The sequence below is a fragment of the Carassius gibelio genome, chromosome B22 (genome assembly GCF_023724105.1).
Source record: "Carassius gibelio isolate Cgi1373 ecotype wild population from Czech Republic chromosome B22, carGib1.2-hapl.c, whole genome shotgun sequence".
Lineage (NCBI taxonomy): Eukaryota > Metazoa > Chordata > Actinopteri > Cypriniformes > Cyprinidae > Carassius > Carassius gibelio.
Window position 1 is genome coordinate 40,115,833 of NC_068417.1, and position 17,423 is coordinate 40,133,255.

At 34.9% G+C, this 17,423-nt stretch overlaps 10 non-coding genes and 1 pseudogene across 10 annotated transcripts; all 11 read left to right on the forward strand.

The window, feature by feature from the left end:
* The first annotated feature begins 836 nt into the window (after nt 1-836).
* On the forward strand, nt 837-955 carry LOC128006537 (uncharacterized; annotated as a pseudogene).
* A 6,093-nt stretch (nt 956-7,048) lies between these two features.
* On the forward strand, nt 7,049-7,166 carry LOC128006348 (5S ribosomal RNA). The gene has a single exon (XR_008178975.1). It is a non-coding gene; the product is annotated as a 5S ribosomal RNA (ribosomal RNA).
* Nucleotides 7,167-7,530: 364 nt separating this feature from the next.
* Nucleotides 7,531-7,649, forward strand: LOC128006365 (5S ribosomal RNA). Its single transcript, XR_008178985.1, has one exon. It is a non-coding gene; the product is annotated as a 5S ribosomal RNA (ribosomal RNA).
* A 221-nt stretch (nt 7,650-7,870) lies between these two features.
* On the forward strand, nt 7,871-7,989 carry LOC127995650 (5S ribosomal RNA). Its single transcript, XR_008168590.1, has one exon. It is a non-coding gene; the product is annotated as a 5S ribosomal RNA (ribosomal RNA).
* A 508-nt stretch (nt 7,990-8,497) lies between these two features.
* LOC128003604 (5S ribosomal RNA) lies at nt 8,498-8,616 on the forward strand. The gene has a single exon (XR_008176325.1). It is a non-coding gene; the product is annotated as a 5S ribosomal RNA (ribosomal RNA).
* Nucleotides 8,617-9,115: 499 nt separating this feature from the next.
* On the forward strand, nt 9,116-9,233 carry LOC128006349 (5S ribosomal RNA). Its single transcript, XR_008178976.1, has one exon. It is a non-coding gene; the product is annotated as a 5S ribosomal RNA (ribosomal RNA).
* A 371-nt stretch (nt 9,234-9,604) lies between these two features.
* LOC128006131 (5S ribosomal RNA) lies at nt 9,605-9,723 on the forward strand. Its single transcript, XR_008178762.1, has one exon. It is a non-coding gene; the product is annotated as a 5S ribosomal RNA (ribosomal RNA).
* Nucleotides 9,724-9,944: 221 nt separating this feature from the next.
* On the forward strand, nt 9,945-10,063 carry LOC127995651 (5S ribosomal RNA). Its single transcript, XR_008168591.1, has one exon. It is a non-coding gene; the product is annotated as a 5S ribosomal RNA (ribosomal RNA).
* Nucleotides 10,064-10,637: 574 nt separating this feature from the next.
* Nucleotides 10,638-10,756, forward strand: LOC127995430 (5S ribosomal RNA). The gene has a single exon (XR_008168378.1). It is a non-coding gene; the product is annotated as a 5S ribosomal RNA (ribosomal RNA).
* A 646-nt stretch (nt 10,757-11,402) lies between these two features.
* On the forward strand, nt 11,403-11,521 carry LOC127995431 (5S ribosomal RNA). The gene has a single exon (XR_008168379.1). It is a non-coding gene; the product is annotated as a 5S ribosomal RNA (ribosomal RNA).
* Nucleotides 11,522-12,171: 650 nt separating this feature from the next.
* Nucleotides 12,172-12,290, forward strand: LOC127999795 (5S ribosomal RNA). The gene has a single exon (XR_008172604.1). It is a non-coding gene; the product is annotated as a 5S ribosomal RNA (ribosomal RNA).
* The last annotated feature ends 5,133 nt before the right edge of the window (nt 12,291-17,423 follow it).

Sequence of the window (17,423 nt, forward strand, 5' to 3'; positions counted from 1 at the left end):
TATGGAAAAGGAGGAACGTGGCAAAAAATAGAAATTATGTAGCAGATGTATGGATGGTGTTTAAAGGACTGGTGGAAAATTATGGGCAAACCTTGTTTACATTTTTTGAATCGGAGAAAAAAATGGATACGTTTCATAAGATGTTTCCCACTGATGTTCTGTACACATTTAAAAAATACAAAATAACGTTGCCTAAGCAAGAGGACTTTTAACAATTGGTTTTATTTGGAATGTAAATTTCTGTTTTTAGGAGAGGCGTAATATATTATATGTGTTTTTATTTTGAAGAAAATATAATGTTTCAATGTGAAAACTGTAAGAAGAATTATATATGATAGAATTGTTTCAATAAAAAAAAAAAAAAAAAAAAAAAAAAAAAAGCTATGCCCGATCTCGTGTGATCTCGGAAGCTAAGCAGGTTTGGGCCTGGTTAGTACTTGGATGGGAGACCGCCTGGGAATACCAGGTGCTGTAAGCTTTTTGGACATTTTTCACTTAGTATATAATAATTTTGCCAAATAATAGAGTCAATGCCCGATCTCTGAATCTTAGCAGGTTTAGGTCTGGTTAGTACTTGGATGGAAGACCGCCTGGGAATACCAGGTGCTGTAAGCTTTTTGGAAATTTTTCACTTAGTATATAATAATTTTGCCAAATAATAGAGTCAATGCCCGATCTCTGAATCTTAGCAAGTTTAGGTCTGGTTAGTACTTTGATGAGAGACTGCCTAGGAATACCAGGTGCTTTAAGCTTTTGGGTTTTCTTTCCTACTTATATAATGTACTGGTGATTACATTGGTTGGTCTTTAAATAGCCCTCTCTTTGCAGCAGTCTTGGCTTACGGTCATACCAACCTGGCTATGCCCCATCTCGTCTGATCTCGGAAGCTAAGCAGGTTTGGGCCTGGTTGGTACTTGGATGGGAGACCGCCTCGGAATAACAGGTGCTGTAAGCTTTTTGGAAATTTTTCACTTAGTATATAATAATTTTGCCAAAAGATAGAGTCAATGCCCGATCTCTTAATCTTAGCAGGTTTAGGACTGGTTAGTACTTTGATGAGAGACTGCCTAGGAATACCAGGTGCTTTAATCTTTTGGGTTTTCTTTCCTACTTATATAATGTACTGGTGATTAGATTGGCTGGTCTTTAAATAGTCCTCTCTTTGCAGCAGTCTTCGCTTACGGCCATACCAACCTGAGGGCGCTATTGAGTCAGACAGGAAGTACTGGGCTGTAGTTGGAGAGGAAGGCTCTCCCTTATTTGTTTATATTTTTTGTTTTGCTAAAGTTTTTGATTTGAAAGTATAATTTTGTTTGTTTGTTTTGCTTTAACCACCTTCGAGCAGCTTAATGCTGTCTGGAGGGTGTTTTTGTTTTTGATTTAATTCATCTCTTGGATTAAAGGACGGATCTTATGGAAAACGACATAGAAATGGCTGGTGAAATACAAACGGATATTGACAAAGGACTGGACAAACGACGAAGTGTGGACAAAGGAATCAATGGAGAACATAACAGAAGAAATGAAAGAGGAAGAAAATATTCAAAAGAAGCAACCGTGATAATTGATTTAGAGGGAGTACAAGATGGAAAAGCTGAGGATATCATCAAGATGGTGACAGAGAAAATTGGAGGAGGACATATCTTGGCGGTAAGGCCCAGGCTGGGCAGAGAATATGAAATCACTTTAAGAAATGAGGACATGTGTGACATTCTACTGGACGGAATAACTATTAAAGGAAAGGATTGTGTAATTAGAAAACTACAGACAAGGGAATATGTTGTATCGTTTATGCATCTACCGGCTTATCTTGAAGACAAAGACATTTTTAATAAATTGGATAATTGGGGCGTACATCCAACATCACAAATTAAAAGAAGGCTATATCCAGGCACTGAAGTGGAAGATGGAACGAGATTTGTGCGTGTTAAGTTTCCAGATCAGGTGGTTTCATTACCATATAGCACAAAGTTTGAGACAGCGGAGGGAATACAGTTTTTCCGGATAATACATGACAGACAGGTGAAGACTTGTCGTATGTGTTTGAATCCGGGACATATCTTAAGAGACTGTCCAGACTTCAAATGTCACCTATGTGAGGAGCAAGGCCATTTTGCACGGGACTGTAATGCAGTGAGATGCCCAGATTGCCACAAAGTTCTTGTGAAATGTGAATGTTGGATGGTAAATGAGGAGAGACCAAACAAAGAGACTGACTCCGAGGTAGAGTGCAGACAAATTCATAAAGAAGTGGAAGAAGAGGAGAAAAATTATGGTGGTGAGCAGGCAGAAGTTGAAAGGGAAGAGGAGACAAATGGAACACAGAGAGAAAAAGAAGAACAAATGATGGAAGAAGAAAGGACACTAGAGGAGACTTCATTAAAGGGCAGAGAACTGGAGCATAAAAAAGAACAAGAGGAGAGTGAACAAGAGGAAGATGAAAAAGAGACTGAGAAACAAAAGTCTGAAGGATATAAAAGAGATAGAGAATTCACTCGTATGCAAAGAAGAAGTCTACTGAAGGTAAAACCAAATATTGACTGTGCTAGAAAGAGAAAAGAAAAAATGAAAGAAAAAGCTACATTTAGAGGGAAATGTGAGGTTTTAAGAAGTATAGTGGAGGAAGAGGAAGAAAAATGAAATGATGAATATTTTTAAATATTTATTATCCTTAATGGTCTTAAGAATTGTATCTTGGAATGCAAAAGGTTTGTTGAATGTGGTGGAATTTGAAAAAATGAAAGAAATGTGTAAAGAGGAAAATATAATTGTATTACAAGAAACAAATTGGAAAGATGAATTAATGGAAGATTTTAAAAAAAGATGGAATGGGGAAATAATATATAATAATGGGGATGGAAGAAAAGGAAGGGGAGTAGCAATTTTAATTGATAAGTATATGAAGGATAAATGGAATGTGGTATTTGATGATAGAAATGGAAAATGTTTAGCAGTAGAAATAAGTAGTGAGGATGAAACTTTTGTTTTATGCAACTTACATGCACCAACAGAAGAAAAGGAAAAAAGGAGTTTCTTTCATGATTTAAGGAGTTTTACACTAAAGTATAAGAAAGTAATTTTAATGGGTGATTTCAATACAGTTTTTAGCAAAATGGATATGGCAGAAGGAATGGTTTATAGAACAGATACTGCAAGAAAAGAGCTGAATGTTTTAATGGAAGAAAATGACTTAATTGATATATGGAGGGATAGGAATGAAAAAAAGAAGAGAATATTCAAGAAGACAATTAGACAATTAATTTTTAGAGCAATATATTGAAAAGGTGTACTATAAGGAAACAACATTAAGTGATCATAGTTTTGTGTTTATTTTGATGGATTTTAATAAAATGGAGAGGGGGCCAGGAGTTTGGATTTTAAATGCAGAGATTTTAAAAAATGAATCTTATAGAATGGAAATAGAAAAAATTATAGACAAAGAAAAGGAAAGTAGTTTGTTTGTAGAAAACAAAAGGATATGGTGGGATAATGTAAAATATGAAATAAAGAAATCTACAATAAAATATTGTAAATTTCTACAACGAGTTAAGAAACAAAAAGAAAGGAATATCAGAAAAGAATTAAATGAAGAATTAAGTAAAGAGGACGTTGATGTGCAGAAGGTTGTTTTGTTAGAAGAGGATTTAAGTAAAATAGAGGAGGAAAAGTATAGAGGTGCAATGATAAGAAGTAAGGCAAAATATACTGTGGAGGGAGAAAAATGCACAAAATTCTTTTTTAATCTGGAAAGAAGTAGGAAAAAGGCAGAAACGATAAAAGAAATAAAATGCAAAGATGGAAGGAAAGTAAAAGAAACAAAAGAAATATTAAAGGAGGTAAAAGATTTTCATGAAGAATTGTTTAAGACACAAGGAATAGATGATGGGGAAAAAGACTGTATATTGGAGACGATAACAGCTACAGTTAATAATCAAGACAAAGATGAGTGTGATGCGGAGATAAAAATAGAAGAGATAGAAGAAGCTATTAATCAATTAAAGGTGAATAAAAGTCCAGGTATGGATGGAATAACAAATGAGTTTTATAAAGCTTTTAAGTATAAATTATTGAAAATACTAAAACAAGTGTATGATGAGATTTTTAAAAAGGGAGAGATTAATCAAGCAATGAAAATGGGTCTAGTGAAAATAATATTCAAGAGAAAAGGGGAAAGGGAGGATTTAAAAAACTATAGAACAATCACTATGCTAAATGTAGATTTTAAAATTTTAGCAAAAATTTTAGCAAACAGACTGAAAAGAGTGTTACCTAAGATAATTTTATCAAATCAAGCATATGGAGTTCAGGGGAGAGATATATCAGATAAGCATGGATTTTGAAAAAGCGTTTGATAGGGTGGAGCATGAGTTTTTATTTGCGAGTTTAAAACGTTTTGGTTTTGGGGGTAATTTTAGAAATTGGATTAAGATCTTGTATAAGGATGCAATGAGTTTTATTAAATGTAATGGTTTTTTAACGGATGCTTTTAAGATAACTAGATCCATAAGGCAGGGCTGTCCATTGTCAGCACAGTTGTATTCCTTGGTCGCAGAGTCTCTAGGAATGATGATTAAAAAGGATCAAAGAATAAAAAGTATAAATATTGAAAATGGAAGGGAAGGACAAAAGATTTTTCAGTACGCGGATGATACCACCTTGATAATAGAAGATTTAGAGAGCATTAGAATAGCAATGGAACTCATGCAGAAATTTTGTAAAGCAACAGGTGCAAAGATAAATGTGGAAAAAACTGCTTTTATGAGATTTGGAGAAGCGCCAGCATTACCAGCTTGCATTGCTTTTAATGAAAAGGAAGAAATTAAGATTTTAGGAGTAAATTTGGGGAAAGATGAAAAGAGTTCAAGAGATAAAAGATGGGAAGAGATTGTGGGAGAAATGAAAAGAAGATTAGTTTTTTGGAAAGTGAGAGATTTGGAGTTGAAAGGAAGAGTTTTAATTGTTAATAGTCTAATGCTCTCTAAGATGTGGTATAATTTATCTGTAACTGCAATGCCAATGTGGGTGGAACAGAGAGTAAAGGGTATTGTGTTGGATTTTTTATGGAATAATAAGCCTCCTAGAATTGCACATAAGACTTTAATTGGTTCTCAAGAAGAAGGAGGGTTAGGGTTAATGGATGTTGAGCAGAGGAAGAAGAGTATGAGAGTGAAAACTGTAAAGACATATCTAAATAGAGAAAAGATGGAGGAATGGAAAGTAATAATGAAACATTTTTTAAACAAATGTTCAAATTTGAGAATAGGGGATGATATTTTATGGATGAGAGTTAAAAAAGGAATGATAAAAGGAATACCAGATTTTTATAAAGAGGTTTTAGAGGCATGGAGGGATTTCTTACCACATATTGATTTTAAGCCACAAGGAAGAGAAACAATTTTGAATCAACCTCTGTTTTTAAATGCAAAGATTACAACAGATGGAACAGATGTGTTTTTTTAAAAAGTGGCTAGATGTAGATATAAAAAGAGTAAGAGATATTTTATATGAGTATAAAAATGGGTTTCTTCCTCTTCAGTTTGTCATTGATGCTTTAGAAGAAGCAAAAGAGGATTTCAATGTCAATACTTTAAAGAAACAATATGATGTTGTAAAGAAAGCAATACCAAAAGAGTGGATTGAAATAATAGAGAGTGGGGAAAAAAAGAGGAAGAGAAAGTAGAAGTGTCTTTTAAAGTTGGGAAGAAGGAATATGATTTTAACTCTTGTACTGTGAAGATGTTTTACACATGTTTTAGGGAATCTGTTTTCACAAAACCAAAAGTAAATGAGTTTTGGATTGATCATTTTCCTGGATTAGATGAAAATAATATATGGAGGAATGTTAAATGGAGGTTCTTAGATGTAAAAATGGAAGCGTTGGATTATTTTATAAGGCATAAAGTTGTTTTTTTCCGAGATGAAACTATGTAAAATTGGTTTGACACAAAATGCCTTGTGTAAAGTATGTAAAAAAAGAGGATGAAGGATTTTTACATTTGTTTTTATATTGTGATGAATAGAAATAATTTTTTAAGATTTTAAAAGGTTTGATAAATCAACTAAGAGAAAAGGAAGATATTCCAAACTGGGATGAGTTGATAATAATGGGACTGAATGAAAATTGTACAAATAAGGAGGTGGTCAATCTATGTATATCAATGGGGAAGTATGTGATATGGAAAAGAAGAAACATAGTGAGAAACAAAGACTGTAAAATAGACATATGGGGATATTTTAAAAAGAGAATGGAAGAATATTTGCAACTGTTACATGTGTATTGTAAGATGGAAAGGAAAATGGATGTTTTTTATAAAATGTTCTCAGGTAATGTACAAAATGTTTTAAGGAATTGTAAAATTGAGTTACCTGGAATGTTGTAAATGAATTGAAATTTTTTGTAAAAGAATTTTACTAAAAAAATAATAATAATAAAATTAAAAAAAAAAGCTATGCCCGATTTCGTCTGATCTCGGAAGCTAAGCAGGTTTGGCCTCGTTAGTACTTGGATGGGAGACCGCCTGGGAATAACAGGTGCTTTAATCTTTTTGGAAAATTTCACGAATTATATAATAATCTTTCATTAAAAACAAAAAAAAAAAGAGTCAATGCCCGATCTCTGAATCTTAGCAGGTTTAGGTCTGGTTAGTACTTGGATGGGAGACCACCTGGGAATACCAGGTGCTGTAAGCTTTTTGGACATTTTTCACTTAGTATATAATAATTTTGCCAAATAATAGAGTCAATGCCCGATCTCTGAATCTTAGCAGGTTTAGGTCTGGTTAGTACTTGGATGGGAGACCGCCTTGGAATACCAGGTGCTGTAAGCTTTTTGGACATTTTTCACTTAGTATATAATAATTTTGCCAAATAATAGAGTCAATGCCCGATCTCTGAATCTTAGCAGGTTTAGGTCTGGTTAGTACTTTGATGAGAGACTGCCTAGGAATACCAGGTGCTTTAAGCTTTTGGGTTTTCTTTCCTACTTATATAATGTACTGGCGATTAGATTGGCTGCTCTTTAAATAGCCCTCTCTTTGCAACAGTCTTCGCTTACGGCCATACCAACCTGGCTATGCCCGATTTCGTCTGATCTCGGAAGCTAAGCAGGTTTGGCCTCGTTAGTACTTGGTTGGGAGACCGCCTGGGAATACCAGGTGCTGTAAGCTTTTTGGACATTTTTCAATTAGTATATAATAATTTTGCCAAAAAATAGAGTCAATGCCCGATCTCTGAATATTAGCAGGTTTGGGCATGGTTAGTACATGGGTGGGAGACTGCCTGGGAATACCAGGTGCTTTAATCTTTTGGAAAATTTCACGAATTATATAATAATCTTTCATTAAAAAAAAAAAAACGAGTCAATGCCCGATCTCTGAATCTTAGCAGGTTTAGGTCTGGTTAGTACTTGGATGGGAGACCGCCAGGGAATACCAGGTGCTTTAAGCTTTTGGGTTTTCTTTCCTACTTATATAATGTACTGGTGATTACATTGGTCGGTCTTTAAATAGCCCTCTCTTTGCAGCAGTCTTGGCTTATGGTCATACCAACCTGGCTATGCCCCATCTCGTCTGATCTCGGAAGCTAAGCAGGTTTGGGCCTGGTTAGTACTTGGATGGGAGACCGCCTCGGAATAACAGGTGCTGTAAGCTTTTTGGAAATTTTTCACTTAGTATATAATAATTTTGCCAAAAGATAGAGTCAATGCCCGATCTCTTAATCTTAGCAGGTTTAAGTCTGGTTAGTACTTTGATGAGAGACTGCCTAGGAATACCAGGTGCTTTAAGCTTTTGGGTTTTCTTTCCTACTTATATAATGTACTGGTGATTAGGTTGGCTGGTCTTTAAATAGTCCTCTCTTTGCAGCAGTCTTCGCTTACGGCCATACCAACCTGGCTATGCCCGATTTCGTCTGATCTCGGAAGCTAAGCAGGTTTGGGCCAGGTTAGTACTTGGATGGGAGACCGCATGGGAATACCAGGTGCTGTAAGCTTTTTGGACATTTTTCACTTAGTATATAATAATTTTGCCAAAAAATAGAGTCAATGCCCGATCTCTGAATATTAGCAGGTTTGGGCCTGGTTAGTACATGGGTTGGAGACTGCCTCTGGAATACCAGGTGTTTAAATCTTTTTGGAAAATTTCACGAATTATATAATAATCTTCCATAACAAAAAAAAAAAAAAAAGAGTCAATGGCCCGATCTCTGAATCTTAGCAGGTTTAGGTCTGGTTAGTACTTGGATGGGAGACCGCCTGGGAATACCAGGTGCTGTAAGCTTTTTGGACATTTTTCACTTAGTATATAATAATTTTGCCAAATAATAGAGTCAATGCCCGATCTCTGAATCTTAGCAGGTTTATGTCTGGTTAGTACTTTGATGAGAGACTGCCTAGGAATACCAGGTGCTTTAAGCTTTTGGGTTTTCTTTCCTACTTATATAATGTACTGGCGATTAGATTGGCTGCTCTTTAAATAGCCCTCTCTTTGCAGCAGTCTTCCCTTACGGCCATACCAACCTGGCTATGCCCGATCTCGTGTGATCTCGGAAGCTAAGCAGGTTTGGACCTGGTTAGTACTTGGATGGGAGACCGCCTGGGAATACCAGGTGCTGTAAGCTTTTTGGACATTTTTCACTTAGTATATAATAATTTTGCCAAAAAATAGAGTCAATGCCCGATCTCTGAATATTAGCAGGTTTGGGCCTGGTTAGTACATGGATGGGAGACTGCCTGGGAATACCAGGTGCTTTAATCTTTTTGGAAAATTTCACGAATTATATAATAATCTTTCATTAAAAAAAAAAAGAGTCAATGCCCGATTTCTGAATCTTAGCTGGTTTAGGTCTGGTTAGTACTTGGATGGGAGACCGCCTGGGAATACCAGGTGCTGTAAGCTTTTTGGACATTTTTCACTTAGTATATAATAATTTTGCCAAATAATAGAGTCAATGCCCGATCTCTGAATCTTAGCAGGTTTAGGTCTGGTTAGTACTTTGATGAGAGACTGCCTAGGAATACCAGGTGCTTTAAGCTTTTGGGTTTTCTTTCCTACTTATATAATGTACTGGCGATTAGATTGGCTGGTCTTTAAATAGCCCTCTCTTTGCAGCAGTCTTCGCTTACGGCCATACCAACCTGGCTATGCCCGATTTCGTCTGATCTCGGAAGCTAAGCAGGTTTGGCCTCGTTAGTACTTGGTTGGGAGACCGCCTGGGAATACCAGGTGCTGTAAGCTTTTTGGACATTTTTCAATTAGTATATAATAATTTTGCCAAAAAATAGAGTCAATGCCCGATCTCTGAATATTAGCAGGTTTGGGCCTGGTTAGTACATGGGTGGGAGACTGCCTGGGAATACCAGGTGCTTTAATCTTTTGGAAAATTTCACGAATTATATAATAATCTTTCATTAAAAAAAAAAAAAAAAAAAACGAGTCAATGCCCGATCTCTGAATCTTAGCAGGTTTAGGTCTGGTTAGTACTTGGATGGGAGACCGCCAGGGAATACCAGGTGCTTTAAGCTTTTGGGTTTTCTTTCCTACTTATATAATGTACTGGTGATTACATTGATCGGTCTTTAAATAGCCCTCTCTTTGCAGCAGTCTTGGCTTACGGTCATACCAACCTGGCTATGCCCCATCTCGTCTGATCTCGGAAGCTAAGCAGGTTTGGGCCTGGTTAGTACTTGGATGGGAGACTGCCTCGGAATACCAGGTGCTGTAAGCTTTTTGGAAATTTTTCACTTAGTATATAATAATTTTGCCAAAAGATAGAGTCAATGCCCGATCTCTTAATCTTAGCAGGTTTAAGTCTGGTTAGTACTTTGATGAGAGACTGCCTAGGAATACCAGGTGCTTTAAGCTTTTGGGTTTTCTTTCCTACTTATATAATGTACTGGTGATTAGGTTGGCTGGTCTTTAAATAGTCCTCTCTTTGCAGCAGTCTTCGCTTACGGCCATACCAACCTGGCTATGCCCGATTTCGTCTGATCTCGGAAGCTAAGCAGGTTTGGGCCAGGTTAGTACTTGGATGGGAGACCGCATGGGAATACCAGGTGCTGTAAGCTTTTTGGACATTTTTCACTTAGTATATAATAATTTTGCCAAAAAATAGAGTCAATGCCCGATCTCTGAATATTAGCAGGTTTGGGCCTGGTTAGTACATGGGTGGGAGACTGCCTCTGGAATACCAGGTGCTTAAATCTTTTTGGAAAATTTCACGAATTATATAATAATCTTCCATAACAAAAAAAATAAAAAAGAGTCAATGGCCCGATCTCTGAATCTTAGCAGGTTTAGGTCTGGTTAGTACTTGGATGGGAGACCGCCTGGGAATACCAGGTGCTGTAAGCTTTTTGGACATTTTTCACTTAGTATATAATAATTTTGCCAAATAATAGAGTCAATGGTGCTGTAAGCTTTTTGGACATTTTTCACTTAGTATATAATAATTTTGCCAAATAATAGAGTCAATGCCCGATCTCTGAATCTTAGCAGGTTTAGGTCTGGTTAGTACTTTGATGAGAGACTGCCTAGGAATACCATTTGCTTTAAGCTTTTGGGTTTTCTTTCCTACTTATATAATGTACTGGCGATTAGATTGGCTGGTCTTTAAATAGCCCTCTCTTTGCAGCAGTCTTCGCTTACGGCCATACCAACCTGGCTATGCCCGATCTCGTGTGATCTCGGAAGCTAAGCAGGTTTGGGCCTGGTTAGTACTTGGATGGGAGACCGCCTGGGAATACCAGGTGCTGTAAGCTTTTTGGACATTTTTCACTTAGTATATAATAATTTTGCCAAAAAATAGAGTCAATGCCGATCTCTGAATATTAGCAGGTTTGGGCCTGGTTAGTACATGGATGAGAGACTGCCTGGGAATACCAGGTGCTTTAATCTTTTTGGAAAATTTCACGAATTATATAATAATCTTTCATTAAAAAAAAAAAAAAAAAAAAAAAGAGTCAATGCCGATCTCTGAATCTTAGCAGGTTTAGGTCTGGTTAGTACTTGGATGGGAGACCGCCTGGGAATACCAGGTGCTGTAAGCTTTTTGGACATTTTTCACTTAGTATATAATAATTTTGCCAAATAATAGAGTCAATGCCCGATCTCTGAATCTTAGCAGATTTAGGTCTGGTTAGTACTTGGATGGGAGACCGCCTGGGAATACCAGGTGCTGTAAGCTTTTTGGAAATTTTTCACTTAGTATATAATAATTTTGCCAAATAATAGAGTCAATGCCCGATCTCTGAATCTTAGCAGGTTTAGGTCTGGTTAGTACTTTGATGAGAGACTGCCTAGGAATACCAGGTGCTTTAAGCTTTTGGGTTTTCTTTCCTACTTATATAATGTACTGGCGATTAGATTGGCTGGTCTTTAAATAGCCCTCTCTTTGCAGCAGTCTTCGCTTACGGCCATACCAACCTGGCTATGCCCGATCTCGTGTGATCTCGGAAGCTAAGCAGGTTTGGGCCTGGTTAGTACTTGGATGGGAGACCGCCTGGGAATACCAGGTGCTGTAAGCTTTTTGGAAATTTTTCACTTAGTATATAATAATTTTGCCAAAAAATAGAGTCAATGCCGATCTCTGAATATTAGCAGGTTTGGGCCTGGTTAGTACATGGATGAGAGACTGCCTGGGAATACCAGGTGCTTTAATCTTTTTGGAAAATTTCACGAATTATATAATAATCTTTCATTAAAAAAAAAAAAAAAAAAAAAAGAGTCAATGCCCGATCTCTGAATCTTAGCAGGTTTAGGTCTGGTTAGTACTTGGATGGGAGAGTGCCTGGGAATACCAGGTGCTTTAATCTTTTTGGAAAATTTCACGAATTATATAATAATCTTTCATTAAAAAAAAAAAGAGTCAATGCCCGATCTCTGAATCTTAGCAGGTTTAGGTCTGGTTAGTACTTGGATGGGAGACCGCCTGGGAATACCAGGTGCTGTAAGCTTTTTGGACATTTCTCACTTAGTATATAATAATTTTGCCAAATAATAGAGTCAATGCCCGATCTCTGAATCTTAGCAGGTTTAGGTCTGGTTAGTACTTTGATGAGAGACTGCCTAGGAATACCAGGTGCTTTAAGCTTTTGGGTTTTCTTTCCTACTTATATAATGTACTGGCGATTAGATTGGCTGCTCTTTAAATAGCCCTCTCTTTGCAGCAGTCTTCGCTTACGGCCATACCAACCTGGCTATGCCCGATCTCGTGTGATCTCGGAAGCTAAGCAGGTTTGGACCTGGTTAGTACTTGGATGGGAGACCGCCTGGGAATACCAGGTGCTGTAAGCTTTTTGGACATTTTTCACTTAGTATATAATAATTTTGCCAAAAAATAGAGTCAATGCCCGATCTCTGAATATTAGCAGGTTTGGGCCTGGTTAGTACATGGATGGGAGACTGCCTGGGAATACCAGGTGCTTTAATCTTTTTGGAAAATTTCACGAATTATATAATAATCTTTCATTAAAAAAAAAAGAGTCAATGCCCGATCTCTGAATCTTAGCAGGTTTAGGTCTGGTTAGTACTTGGATGGGAGACCGCCTGGGAATACCAGGTGCTGTAAGCTTTTTGGACATTTTTCACTTAGTATATAATAATTTTGCCAAATAATAGAGTCAATGCCCGATCTCTGAATCTTAGCAGGTTTAGGTCTGGTTAGTACATTGATGAGAGACTGCCTAGGAATACCAGGTGCTTTAAGCTTTTGGGTTTTCTTTCCTACTTATATAATGGCAAAATTAAAAAGGCTTTCGACAGAGTAGAGCATAAATATTTGTTTGACTTAATTGAAAAATTTGGATTTGGGAGGAATTTTATAACATGGATGAAATGTTTCTATACTGACATTTTAAGTTGTATTAAAGTAAATGGGTTTTTAACTGATTATATTGAAATTTCGAGGTCTATAAGGCAGGGCTGTCCTTTATCGGCATTACTTTATACTTTAGTTGCTGAACCATTAGGAATAGCAATTAATAAAGAAAAACATATACAAGGAATTTTAGTTGAAAATGGTGTAATGCAACAAAAAATTTTCCAATATGCAGATGACACGACTTTGTTTTTAAAGGATTTAAAGAGTATCGAAAAAGCAATGTTCATTTTTGAAAAATATTGTAGCGGAACAGGAGCTAAAGTCAATAAAGAAAAGACTGAGTATATGAGGATAGGGAAGGTGGATACTTTGGGAAGACAATGGGAATTTAAAGAGCAGAAGAACCAATTAAAGATTTTAGGAGTTATACTTGGGAAAGATGAAATGAAAACAAGAGACCTGATATGGGAGGAGGTTATAGGCAAAATGGAAAAAAAGACTTAACTTTTGGAAACAAAGAGAATTGTTTTTAAAAGGGAAAGTATTAGTTCTAAATTCTTTATTCCTGTCTAAGATGTGGTATATTTTAAGTGTGGTTAGTCTGCCAGCATGGGCGTACAAAAGAATAAAAACTTATATTTTAAAGTTTTTATGGGATGATAAGCCAGCAAAAATAGCATATGACACAATAATTGGGGAGGTGGAAAAGGGAGGTTTGAGACTCATAGATCCAATGGTAAGAATGAAGAGTATGAGAATAAAGACAGTAAAAAAGTTTTGGAATAATGATGATATGGTATGGAAAAAAATTATGAGTTTCTTTATAAATAAGTGTGGGAAAATGGGGGATGATTTTATGTGGATGAATTTTACAGATAATATGCTTGAGAAGATACCTGAATTTTATAAAGAAGTCTTAAGAGCATGGAGAGTTTTTAAAGGGAAGGTTCATGTGGAGTTTAAAGGAAGAGAGCAACTATTGAAACAGCCCCTTTTCTTAAACAAATTGATTTTAAGGAATAGTAATACAATTTTTTATAAGAAATGGTATTATGCAGGATTAAGACAAGTCAAAGACATTTTATATGAGGTAAAACCTGGGTTTTTACCTTTACAGGCAATTATAGACATATTAGAAGAGAATGAAGATATAGAAAATAGAAAGCTGATTAAGGAGCAATACATAAAATTAAAAGAAGCTGTGCCACTACAGTGGATTAAAAGCATTGACGATGAAGAAACAGGAAATGAGAAACCTGGAATTTTTTTAAAAAGAAATGATGAACAGATTCCTTTCAATGGCTGTGTTCTTAAAATGTTTTATGTTTGTTTATGTGATCTTGTATTTTTAAGACCAAAAGCAACAGATTTTTGGGAAAGGTCTTTTTGTGAATTAGATGTAACAAAAATCTGGAAAAATGTAAAATGTAGGTTTAAAAGTCCCGCCCTGCATAATTTGGATTTCTTGTTGAGACACAATGTTTTAATGACTGAAATGAAATTGGCAAAAATTGGAATAGCACAAGATGCAAAATGTAAATTATGTATGGAAAAAGATGAAGGAGTGTTACATTTGTTTTTAAAATGTAAAAAATTAGACAATTTTATGAAGATGTTAAGGAAAATTGTGGGGGACTTTTTAAATGATCAGAATGATTGGTTAGAGAAATGGGAAACATTGATTTTATTTGGTTTTAATGGAACTGCACAAAATGTTTATGCATTAAATTTATGGTTAACAGTAGCAAGATATACGATTTGGAGAAGAAGGAATATAATGAAAATGAAGAACAAAGAACTTTCATTATGTAACTTATTTAAACAGTCTCTGACTGCAGTGATGGAAGACATATACGACTATTTTAATATTAATGCACAAATGGATGTATTTGACAAATACATTGTAGAAAACAATCCATACATTGTTAAAACATGGTCAGGTTTTAATGTGATTTTGCCTGAAAGATTTTAATTGTAATTTTGTTATTTTATTATTATTATTTTTATTTTTATTTTTTTCTCCTTACTTATGTATTTTCTTTATTACCTTATTTCTTTTTTTTTTTTTTTCTTTTTTTTTTTTTTATATATATATATATATATATATATATATATATATATATATATATATATATATATATATATATATATATATATATATATATATACATTTTCTATTTCTGCATATGCTTCAAATGTAAGACTGTGAATGTATAAAAATTTTGTGTTTTTAATAATAAAAAAAATAAAAAAAATGCCCGATCTCGTGTGATCTCGGAAGCTAAGCAGGTTTGGGCCTGGTTAGTACTTGGATGGGAGACCGCCTGGGAATACCAGGTTCTGTAAGCTTTTTGGACATTTTTCACTTAGTATATAATAATTTTGCCAAAAAATAGAGTCAATGCCCGATCTCTGAATATTAGCAGGTTTGGGCCTGGTTAGTACATGGATGGGAGACTGCCTGGGAATACCAGGTGCTTTAATCTTTTTGGAAAATTTCACGAATTATATAATAATCTTTCATTAAAAAAAAAAGAGTCAATGCCCGATTTCTGAATCTTAGCTGGTTTAGGTCTGGTTAGTACTTGGATGGGAGACCGCCTGGGAATACCAGGTGCTGTAAGCTTTTTGGACATTTTTCACTTAGTATATAATAATTTTGCCAAATAATAGAGTCAATGAAATCTCTGAATCTTAGCAGGTTTAGGTCTGGTTAGTACTTTGATGAGAGACTGCCTAGGAATACCAGGTGCTTTAAGCTTTTGGGTTTTCTTTCCTACTTATATAATGGCAAAATTAAAAAGGCTTTCGACAGAGTAGAGCATACATATTTGTTTGACTTAATTGAAAAATTTGGATTTGGGAGGAATTTTATAACATGGATGAAATGTTTCTATACTGACATTTTAAGTTGTATTAAAGTAAATGGGTTTTTAACTGATTATATTGAAATTTCGAGGTCTATAAGGCAGGGCTGTCCTTTATCGGCATTACTTTATACTTTAATTGCTGAACCATTAGGAATAGCAATTAATAAAGAAAAACATATACAAGGAATTTTAGTTGAAAATGGTGTAATGCAACAAAAAATTTTCCAATATGCAGATGACACGACTTTGTTTTTAAAGGATTTAAAGAGTATCGAAAAAGCAATGTTCATTTTTGAAAAATATTGTAGCGGAACAGGAGCTAAAGTCAATAAAGAAAAGACTGAGTATATGAGGATAGGGAAGGTGGATACTTTGGGAAGACAATGGGAATTTAAAGAGCAGAAGAACCAATTAAAGATTTTAGGAGTTATACTTGGGAAAGATGAAATGAAAACAAGAGACCTGATTTGGGAGGAGGTTATAGGCAAAATGGAAAAAAGACTTAACTTTTGGAAACAAAGAGAATTGTTTTTAAAAGGGAAAGTATTAGTTCTAAATTCTTTATTCCTGTCTAAGATGTGGTATATTTTAAGTGTGGTTAGTCTGCCAGCATGGGCGTACAAAAGAATAAAAACTTATATTTTAAAGTTTTTATGGGATGATAAGCCAGCAAAAATAGCATATGACACAATAATTGGGGAGGTGGAAAAGGGAGGTTTGAGACTCATAGATCCAATGGTAAGAATGAAGAGTATGAGAATAAAGACAGTAAAAAAGTTTTGGAATAATGATGATATGGTATGGAAAAAAATTATGAGTTTCTTTATAAATAAGTGTGGGAAAATGGGGGATGATTTTATGTGGATGAATTTTACAGATAATATGCTTGAGAAGATACCTGAATTTTATAAAGAAGTCTTAAGAGCATGGAAAGTTTTTAAAGGGAAGGTTCATGTGGAGTTTAAAGGAAGAGAGCAACTATTGAAACAGCCCCTTTTCTTAAACAAATTGATTTTAAGGAATAGTAATACAATTTTTTATAAGAAATGGTATTATGCAGGATTAAGACAAGTCAAAGACATTTTATATGAGGTAAAACCTGGGTTTTTACCTTTACAGGCAATTATAGACATATTAGAAGAGAATGAAGATATAGAAAATAGAAAGCTGATTAAGGAGCAATACATAAAATTAAAAGAAGCTGTGCCACTACAGTGGATTAAAAGCATTGACGATGAAGAAACAGGAAATGAGAAACCTGGAATTTTTTTAAAAAGAAATGATGAACAGATTCCTTTCAATGGCTGTGTTCTTAAAATGTTTTATGTTTGTTTATGTGATCTTGTATTTTTAAGACCAAAAGCAACAGATTTTTGGGAAAGGTCTTTTTGTGAATTAGATGTAACAAAAATCTGGAAAAATGTAAAATGTAGGTTTAAAAGTCCCGCCCTGCATAATTTGGATTTCTTGTTGAGACACAATGTTTTAATGACTGAAATGAAATTGGCAAAAATTGGAATAGCACAAGATGCAAAATGTAAATTATGTATGGAAAAAGATGAAGGAGTGTTACATTTGTTTTTAAAATGTAAAAAATTAGACAATTTTATGAAGATGTTAAGGAAAATTGTGGGGGACTTTTTAAATGATCAGAATGATTGGTTAGAGAAATGGGAAACATTGATTTTATTTGGCTTTAATGGAACTGCACAAAATGTTTATGCATTAAATTTATGG